A 10,589-nucleotide genomic window follows, 5' to 3' on the forward strand; every position below is an offset into this window, starting at 1 on the left:
GCTGCGGGCCGGGCGGGCCGGACGGCGGAGGCGGGTGGAGTGGCCACGTGGCGGCTCGGGTGTCCGGTGACGGCGGACGTGTCCGGTGGCGTTGGGGGCGATGTGATCTAGGGTTTCGCCCAAAAATTTCCGAGGGTGGCATATATTTATAGGTAGACGGAGCTAGGATAGTCCAAATGAGGTGCGGTTTTCGGCCACGCGATCGTGATCGAACGGCCGAGAGGATGGAAGGGGTTTGGATGGGTTTTGGGCCACTTTGCAGGGGTGTTGGGCTGCAGCATACACGAGGCCCTTACGGTTCCTTGATTAACCGTTAGAGTATCAAACGAAGTCCAAATGACAAGAAACTTGACAGGCGGTCTACCGGTAGTGTACCAAGGACGCTTGGCAAATGTCGGTCCAATCCGAGAACGTTTAACATCCGCACATGAAAAGAGGCAAAAGGGGACACCGGAGGACGTAGGAATGCTGGAATGCAAAATAGACAACGGGGAAAATGCTCGGATGCATGAGACGAACACGTATGCAAATGCGATGCACATGATGACATGATATGAGATGCATGACATGGACAAAATGCAAAATGAAGACAAAACCCAACCACGAGGGAATATCATAACTTAGAGCCGAAAATGGCAAGAGTTGGAATACAAATATGGCAAGTTACATACGGGGCGTTACAACACTCCACCACTACGGAAGGATGTCATCCCGAGATCTAGGACTGGAAAAACTCCGCATATTCGGAACGGAGGTGGTCCTCGCGTTCCCAGGTGGCTTCACGGTCGGAATGATGTGACCACTTCACTTTCAGGAATTTGATAGACTTGTTGTGAGTCTTGTGCTCAGTTTCTTCAAGAATAGCAACGAGATGCTCATGATAAGACAAGTCTTCTTGGATATCAATATCTTCGAACTTGATGGTGCGGTCAAGAGTCTTGAAACACTTGCGAAGCTGAGACACGTGAAACACGTCGTGCACATTTGCAAAGTTGGGTGGAAGCTCAAGTTGATAGGCGAGGTCGCCTCTTTTGCCAATGATCTTGGAAGGACCCACGTATCTAGGGGCAAGCTTCCCTTTGATACCCAAGCGAAGAGTACCTTTCATTGGAGATACGCGGAGGTAGACATGGTCTCCAATCTCGAAAACCCAGTCACGATGCTTGCTATCATAGTAGCTCTTCTGGCGTGATTGCGCGGCTTTGAGATTTTCACGAATGACTTTGCACATTTCTTCAACCTCCGTGATCAAATCATTGCCAAGAAGTTGGCGTTCACCAGTCTCTGACCAATTAAGAGGAGTACGACACTTTCTGCCATAGAGAATCTCGAATGGGGCCTTTCCCGAACTCGCTTGGAAGTTGTTGTTATAGGAGAACTCGGCATATGGAATACAATCTTCCCACTTCATGCCGAAAGAAATGACACAAGCCCTGAGCATATCTTCAAGAATTTGATTTACTCGCTCGACTTGTCCATTAGTTTGAGGATGAAAGGTTGTGCTGAAGTGAATGTTGGTGCCCTTAGCCTTCTGAAAGGAAACCCAGAACTTAGAAGTAAAGATGTGTAACGCCCTCGATGCGGCTATATCTCCCACGTGTCGAAGCACGACTTAGAGGCATACCCGCATTGAAAGCAATGTCGCAAGTGAGGTAATCTTCACACAACCCATGTAATACATAAGGGAAAGAGTTACATAGTTGGCTTACACTCGCCACTTCACACAATACATGAATAAAGCATTACATCATCCAGATACAATCAAAGTCCGACTACGGAACCCAAAATAAAAGAAGACTACCCCAAATGCTACACAAATCCCCGATCGTCCCAACTAGGCTCCAGTACTTATCAGCTGAAATGAAACAACACTATGAACAAGGTCTTCATCGAGCTCCTCCTTGAGCTCGGGTGCATCATCTGTTCAGTTCAACGGCACCTACAAGCTGGTTTTGGAAGTATCTGTGAGTCACAGGGGACTCAGCTATCTCACACCCACGTGATCAAGACTATTTAAGCTTATGGGTAAGGTAAAGGTATGAGGGGGAGCTGTAGCAAGCGACTAGCATATATGGTGGCTAACATATACGCAAAAGAGAGCGAGAAGAGAAGACAAAAGCACGGTCGAGAACTATGATCAAGAAGTGGTCCTAAAACAACCTACGTCAAACATAACTCCAACACCGTGTTCACTTCCCAGACTCCACCGAGAAGAGACCATCACGGTTACACACGCAGTTGATGTATTTTCATTAAGATAAACATTAGGTTTTCTACAACCGGACATTAACAAATTCCCATCTGCCCATAACCGCAGGCACGGCTTTCGAAAGTTCAAATCCCTGCAGGGGAGTCCCAACTTAGCCCATCACAAGCTCTCACGGTCAATGAAGCATATTACTTCTAGCGGGAAGACCCGATCAGACTCAGAATCCCGGTTACAAGACATTTCGATAATGGTAAAACAAGACCAGCAAATACACCCGAATGTGCTGACAAATCCCGATAGGAGCTGCACATATCTCTTTCTCAGGGCACACCAGATTGTCCAAGGTTCCGATGGGCCAACCCAGAGTTGCCCCTAGTGGCCACCGGCAGCTGACAGGTTGGACCAACACTCAGAGGAGCACTGACCCGGGGGGGGTCAAATAAAGATGGCTCTTGAGCCGGCCGGCCCAAGGGAAAGAAAAGGCTAGGTGGCAAATGGTAAAACCAATGTTGGGCCTTGCTGGAGGAGTTTTATTCAAGGCAAACTGTCAAGGGGTTCCCATTATAACCCAACCGCGTAAGGAAGACAAAATCCGGGAACATAACACCGATATGACGGAAACTAGGGCGGCAATAGTGGAACAAAACACCAGTCATAAGGCCGAGCCTTCCACCCTTTACCAAGTATATAGATGCATTAATTAGATAAGAGATATTGTGATATCCCAACAAGTAAACATGTTCCAACAAGGAACAACATCTCCATGTTCCAACAAGGAACAAACTTCAATCTTCACCTGCAACTAACAACGCTATAAAAGGGGCTGAGCAAAGCGGTAACATAGCCAAACAAACGGTTTGCTAGGATAAGGTGGGTTAGAGGCTTGGCTTAACAATATGGGAGGCATGATAAGCAAGTGGTAGGTATCGCAGCATAGGCATAGCAAAAGAGCGAGCATCTAGCAAGCAAACATAGAAGTGATTTCGAGGGTATGGTCATCTTGCCTGAAATCCTGCAAGGAAGAAGAACGAGTCCATGAAGAAGATAAACGGACGTAGTCGAACGAATCCTCACAGCACGACGTTATCGGAACCAACCCGAAGAAGCAACACTGGAAAGAAGCAAACAATCATGGTAAACAACCATCACATAATCATGGCATGATGCACAATCAAGTATGATGCAAGTCCGGTTTAATGAAGCATGGCATGGCAAAGTGCACAAGCAAAACTACAAGTTAAGTGGAGCTCAAAACGAAGCACCGCACCAATTATTTAGTTCTATCTCGTTTAGGTACTCAACAATATTAAACGTTGGTTAGCATGGCAAGAGGTGAATCATAACAAAACTATACCATTTAAACAATTTAAATGGGGCCGAATATAGCAAACAATGAATCCAGTAAATCCCCATATGCATTAGCAATTTAAATGCAAACAACAATTTAAGCATTTTAATTGTTGTTATCATGACGCGGATGACGTGGACAAGTTTGTGCAATTTTTAATAAAAGTTGACAAGAGCATTATGAAGCATTTGTCACCGTGGTGGAAAGAAAAGGGGTGCCATGGCGACGATAACGAAACGGTGCCACGGCAACGTTCCGGATCCGACAACTCATTGAGACGTCGGTCCAAAAGAAAGTGTGACGGGAGCGTGTTGTGCAAGATGGTGGGGTGATCCCGGTAACCGGGTTCCCCACGAATTAGCGGCAGAAGAGGAGGACCGAGCAAGTGACAACTCGGGCATGGTGCAAACATAGGGTGCAACTCATACAACACATGCAAACGTTCTCGGATGGTCGTGTTGGGGTTATACCTTCGAAGCGTGCGTTTCGAAGTGTATCGGTTCGGTGCAAAGTAGAGGAAGTAGACGTTCTTGTCACGTTCGAAGTGGTAGTAGTTGTACTCATGCCGTCATGGAAGTAGTGGTTAGCATCGATGGTAGTGGTACATTGAAATCGTGGACGAACTTGAGGGTCATCGGTAGACGTTCACGGTTCTTCGGTGATGGTCGTGGTACACGTCTCGGAGGAGGACTTGACGCATTCGATGTTTCCGAGGGCGACGGTAGGGAACTTGGTGTTAGTGCTATGCGGGTCTTCGGTGACGGTCAATGTACATGGCAAACATAGAGGTACTATGCTTCGATTGTCGTGGTACTTGGCGATAGTAGTGGTACAAGGGTTGTAGCCGGCTTTGGCGGTTCATCGTGTAGTTGTAACCATTCCGTAGATGTTCATGTCATCGTAGCCGTTCGGATCTTGGAGCGATGGTAGTCGTTCACTTGACGGTCTTGAAGGATTCGAAGGGGTACTTGACGGTCTGTCGTGGTACTTGCGCTGTTCCTGTTCAGTGGTCGTTGGACTTGGAGTAAATAGCAATTGCAATTGGAGGTACACAACACAGCAACAAGAGGCTGCAGAGGTGGCCGAATTCCGGTGGTTCACGACGCGATCACGTGAGCAGCGCTCGCCTCCTGAAACTGACGAAGCGGGCGGCGACATCTTCGTGCGTTTGATTGAAGTAGAGATGAGACCCTGCGACAGGAAGTGAGCGCGGACAGCCGAGGCGAGAGGAGTCGGGCGGAGCAGGCCCGATCCAGCGGCAGGGTCGGGAAGAACGCACACGGAGGCTCCGGTCATCGGCGGCCAAGGCTGCAGAGAAGGTCAGCGGGCGGAGCTCGAGGATGGATGGTGCACGGGCACAGGAACGAGGACGCATAGGGGAGGTGTCACACGGAGGAGAGTCGACGGGGCGGCGTGAGGCGGCGGCCTCCTGGTGGTTGCCGACAGCGACGGGGCACGGCGACCAGCGTGGAGGTGGAGAGGTGGTGACGAGGTGCCACGGCCATGGGGAACGGGCAGGCGAGCTCACGGCCACTCCTCTCCTTTCCTGTGGGTGGCGACACGAGCGAGAGAACGAGAGGAGGGAGGAGAGGATCGAGCAAGGCTCTGGCGGCGCGAGAGAGCGAAGGTGAGGGAGAGATCTAGGGTTCGGGCGAGAGGAGCCGGGTCGAGCGCGGTGCCCTTTCTCTCCTGGCGGCGTGAGGGAGGGAAACGAGGGAGAGGGTGCAGGGGATCGAGCGGGAGGCCTAGGGTTACGGGGGGAGATGACTGGGCCTTAGGGAGGCCAGCCCAGGGAGAGGGAAGGCTGCGCCTAGGGAGGTTTGGGCCTGCTGGGCTCTCTCTCTCTCTCGTAATCTCTCTTTTCAGCAAAAGAGATAGGCCAAAAATAATTAAGAGAAGAGACCATGGAGAAGAACAAAATTATGGAACATTTTTGTATGGCTTTATGGAATATCTCCACCTCAACAAAAATAGTTCCGACAAGTTAGGAGAATTTTAAATTCAAACTTATTTGACTTGAGCCAAAAGAGTTTGAATGGAGACTAGGCTAAAGGGGTGTACAAAAAATGTTGTGGGTTTTTGGACGACCCTCGATAAATGGAGAAATAACTACTGCCAAGGTTTGGAGGTGAAACTTGAAGCAAAAGAACCCAAGGGATTTATATTGTGAGTGTGTTGTGGCCGATTCCTAAAGGATGGAAAAATTTATTTTACCTCCCTATACATATTGGGAGATATGTTATAAAGAGAATTTCACCATGTGAATATCCCTCGATTTAAATGGACCGAAGATCCATCCGATTTTATTTGGTTGAGTTTTAAAACATGTTGCAAGATGACATGATGCAAAATGGAAAGCAACAAGCAAAACAAAACACATGACGAAACCCGAAATCCATGGATGGCATCTGAATCTCCAGTCTTGGGGCGTTACAACACTCCACCACTACGAGAGGATCTCATCCCGAGATCTAGAATGGCACTGGAGGGAAAAGGAAGAGGAAGAGAAGAGGTAAAACTAAGTTGCTTCCTTGACCAATGAGTGAAACCAAAGAACCTTGAGAGGTCGAGCAACTTGAAGATGAATAAAGTTGAAAGCACTCTGGTTAAGAAGTGATAAGAAACTTGAGAAAAAGGGCACAACACTCCGGTTAAAAGGATAAGCATGAAAAAACATGATCCTAATAAAACAAGATGATGGGTCGAAGGGAGCAACATCACAATTCCTCTGGAAGGAAGAAATAGAAGATAGGTAAATGAAAAAGAAGGAATTGAGAAGAAAATGACAACTTCTGCCACAAATGAGATTGAAAAGGAATCCTCAGGAGAAAAATCGAACGGAGTTGTTGGAACACCAACAACGAAAAGAATAAGCTTGATATGGTCTTATAGAAGGCATCTCAACATTATAAGGTGACAACTTGCCACTCACGGAAAATATTTGATTGGATTGACATCAACAAGGAGATGAGAAACTATTTCACCGGGAGGATTAATGAAGAACTTGGGTCATTTATGAGCACCATAGATAGAAACAGTCCTTAGGGAAGGCTTTAGGAGAAATATAACCCAAGATAGTTCCAATGAAGAGATAGATGGATTTAAAATATGTCATTCTTAACAACATGTGAATCATGGAACATGAACTCAAATTATCAAGAATGACATAATACCACCTCTAATGATACGTAGAAAGAATTGGACTCTGGATTGCAAGATGAAGAAAAACTTGAGCTCCCTAGAAAAGAATGTTGATGAACGCTTGGAGAAGGAATTAAATCCTTGATGAACCATCAAGTAGAACCTTCATGAAGAACTCCGTTAAACAAAAGAATGATCAAACGGAACGAAAGAGAATTTGAAAACACAAGGTGAATCCTTGTACTGATTTAGATGAATCTCCGTGGTGAAATAGTTGAAAAAGGTTGGAACTTCGGGAAAAAGAGAAGATGAACAATTGAAATCAGGAATTTGATGAGCCTCCGGAATAGGGAATTAAGTTCACTCGATGAAACAATAATAAGAATTACATTATGCTTATCCTTCACCAATTAAATTGATGACAAACAACGGATTTGACATATTACTTATTCTCATAGAAAGGATTTAGATAGATATAGCACAAACTTAATGGACCACCAGTAGGATTGAAACAATGAATGAATTAAACGTCTAAAACACTGGTAAGGATTAGCAAATGAACGAACATACATGAGAGAGTTAAGATACATGAGAACGAAGAGATCACGAACTCATAAGAGGATATTTAATCGTCGCACCGGTAAGATTGGGAGAAAGCGAGCTGAAAGCTGGAATGAATAATTCTCAGAAGATGGGCTCCAGGGAATCAAACTGAAAAAAAACTTTTGAATTACTCCGGATAGGTGAAAATAATTCCCACAATCAAAAACAATTATGAGAGGATGGCCTCAAACTAGAATCACGAATCTTTGAGAGAACGGATAAGATATAGAGGAAAAATTCTTCTTCGGTCTTTTAAATCTGAGAATGACAACGAGAAACACAACCAAGAATTGTTGAGACACTCCGGAATGATTAAAAGAGGAGATGTTGAGCCAATAATGAAATGATTTTGACAGATCTTGGAGAAGACATTTGACTGATGATAAATCATTCTTACATCAAACTTCGAAAATAATTTGAGAATACCTCCGGGAAAATAAGAAGAATCAGGTAAGATCCTGGGAAAAGACCTGTGGGTTAGGGCCCACTCAAAAGAAACACCTTTGAAATGATTTAAAAGAGAGGTTTCACCGGTTGAATTAAATGGCTTGAATGAGATAACAACCTCGAGATAAGTTGAACGGATCTTGAATGACAAGATGGGCCTTCTGAGATATCTTCGACACTCCGGAACAATTGAATAACGAGAAGAGAATGAATATGAGGTGCACCAGTATGAGAAAATATTGAAACAATGGAAAGGATATGATCAACACCAAATGCTTGAATTGAATCCACCGGAGAAGAAAGAAAACCGAGAATGATGAGCTTGAAGCTCCATTAGAATCTTCATGAGAATCGCCGGATAAGAACATTGACGAAAAAGGAATGAAGAGGCCTCGCATCAATAAGATGGATACTTGATTAAGAAATCTGAATTCTTGGAGAAAACAAGGGAGGGAGGGCGGGAAAACAAACAAACACCGTTGAGAAGAACTGAGATTGGATCTTGCAAATGTTGAAATGATCGGATCCACTCAAAGAGAAGCACACCGGTTGACAAGGATTGACATGACAAACTCGATGATCGAGAAGGATTAGTATTGACATAGAAATATGAGAACACTGCTTGGAAAAGGTACGGAAACACATTTGACATTGAAGCAACTCGAATACCACAATTCCAAACAAAAACAAAGGATTGGCTTGCAGAATAAGCTGGAACAAACATATGATAGAGATTTCATCCGAAGTTTTCGTGGTGGGGTCTACACGGGCTCGATCTTACAACACCATCATGTACAAGGCAGTGCACATGACATACGAAGCGTCCCCGAGTCGGCATAGCCAAGGACTCTTTAAGACACGATGAGACCACTGTAAAACCAACCGTGGATAGGCGGACCACTAGACGTCGAACCCCAATTTCATATCATACATCTGTCAGAAAGATATCCTAAGAGCTACTAGAATTCCCACTTATAAACTCCCGAAATTTTCCGATTATGCAATCAGGTGTTGGGGATACAGGGGAAGCATAATATCTCACCCAAAACTAGCAAATCCTACATCCAGTTGTATCCATCCTTCAACACATAACCAAGAAACCCTCGGAAATCGTTTACCTCAACCTTCAAAAAGCATCCGTTATACGAGTTATGTCAATACTCCCGAACTCCCGCCCGAGTACTGGGTGGCATCAAGGTTATCTCACCAACAACTACATAAAAGAGATTTTCGATGTCGGTGAAACTAAACTCAGGTATTCCAGAACTGCAACGATAAAATTGTGACGACGACACCTCGGAGCTCAACTCCTCGGGACACTGCCGCAACCCCTAAATGACAGGAGGCACCAAGAACAATGTTCTTGTTACAAAACCATTGGAACGATTCCAAGATACCCGCGTGATCCTAAAAAAAATTAGTGAAATTTGAGAAGAGCAGAGTCAAAACTCTATGTCAGGATGCCTCACCAGAGCGATGAAGGGACTGGGGAGTAAAAAGAATTCCTAACTCTCCAATATATAATTCCTAAATGACTCAAAACATTTTTCTAGACTCAACAACACCAACGATTCAATCAAGCAGGGGGCTCCTATGGTCGGGGAAGGCTCTGATTACCAACTTGTAACGCCCTTGATGCAGCTATATCTCCCACGTGTCAAAGCACGACTTAGAGGCATAACCGCATTGAAAGCAATGTCGCAAGTGAGGTAATCTTCACACAACCCATGTAATACATAAGGGAAATAGTTACATAGTTGGCTTACACTCGCCACTTCACACAATACATGAATAAAGCATTACATCATCTAGATACAATCAAGGTCCGACTATGGAACCCAACATAAAAGAAGACTACCCCAAAGGCTACACAGATCCCCGATCGTCCCAATTGGGCTCCACTACTGATCAGCTGAAATGAAACAACACTATGAACAAGGTCTTCATTGAGCTTCTCCTTGAGCTCGGTTGCGTCATCTGCTCGGTTCAACATAACATGCAAGCTAGTTTTGGAAGTATCTGTGAGTCACGGGGGACTCAGCAATCTCACACCCACACGATCAAGACTATTTAAGCTTATGGGTAAGGTAATTGTAATGCCCTCGATGCGGCTATATCTTCCACGTGTCGAAGCACGACTTAGAGGCATAACCACATTGAAAGCAATGTCGCAAGTGAGGTAATATTCACACAACCCATGTAATACATAAGGAACAGAGATAAATAGTTGGCTTACAATCGCCACTTCACACAAATACATAAATAAAGCATTACATCAACCAGATACAATCAAGGTCCGACTACGGAACCAAAATAAAAGAAGACTACCTCAAATGCTACACAGATCCCCAATCGACCCCAACTGGGCCCCACTACTGAACAACAAGAACGAAACAACACAAAGGATAAGATCTTCATCGACGCACCTCCTTGAGCTTGGTTGCATCATCTGCACGGTTCAACGGCACCTGCAAACTAGTTTTGGAAGTATCTGTTAGTCACGGGGACTCAGCAATCTCACACCCTCGCGATCAAGACTATTTAAGCTTATAGGTAAGGCAAGGCATATATGTGGAGCTGCTGCAAGCGACTAGCATATATGGTGGCTAACATACGCAAAAGAGAGCGAGAAGAGAAGGCAAAGAACATTCGAGAAATCTATGATCAAGAAGTGATCCTAAAACAACCTACGTCAAGCATAACTCCAACACCGTGTTCACTTCCCGGACTCTGCCGGAAAGAGACCATGACGGTTACACACGCGGTTGATGCATTTTAATTAAGGTCAACTTCAGGTTTTCTACAACCGGACATTAACAAATTCCCATCCGCCCATAACCG

The sequence above is a fragment of the Triticum aestivum genome, chromosome 4A, assembly GCF_018294505.1.
Source record: "Triticum aestivum cultivar Chinese Spring chromosome 4A, IWGSC CS RefSeq v2.1, whole genome shotgun sequence".
NCBI lineage: Eukaryota > Viridiplantae > Streptophyta > Magnoliopsida > Poales > Poaceae > Triticum > Triticum aestivum.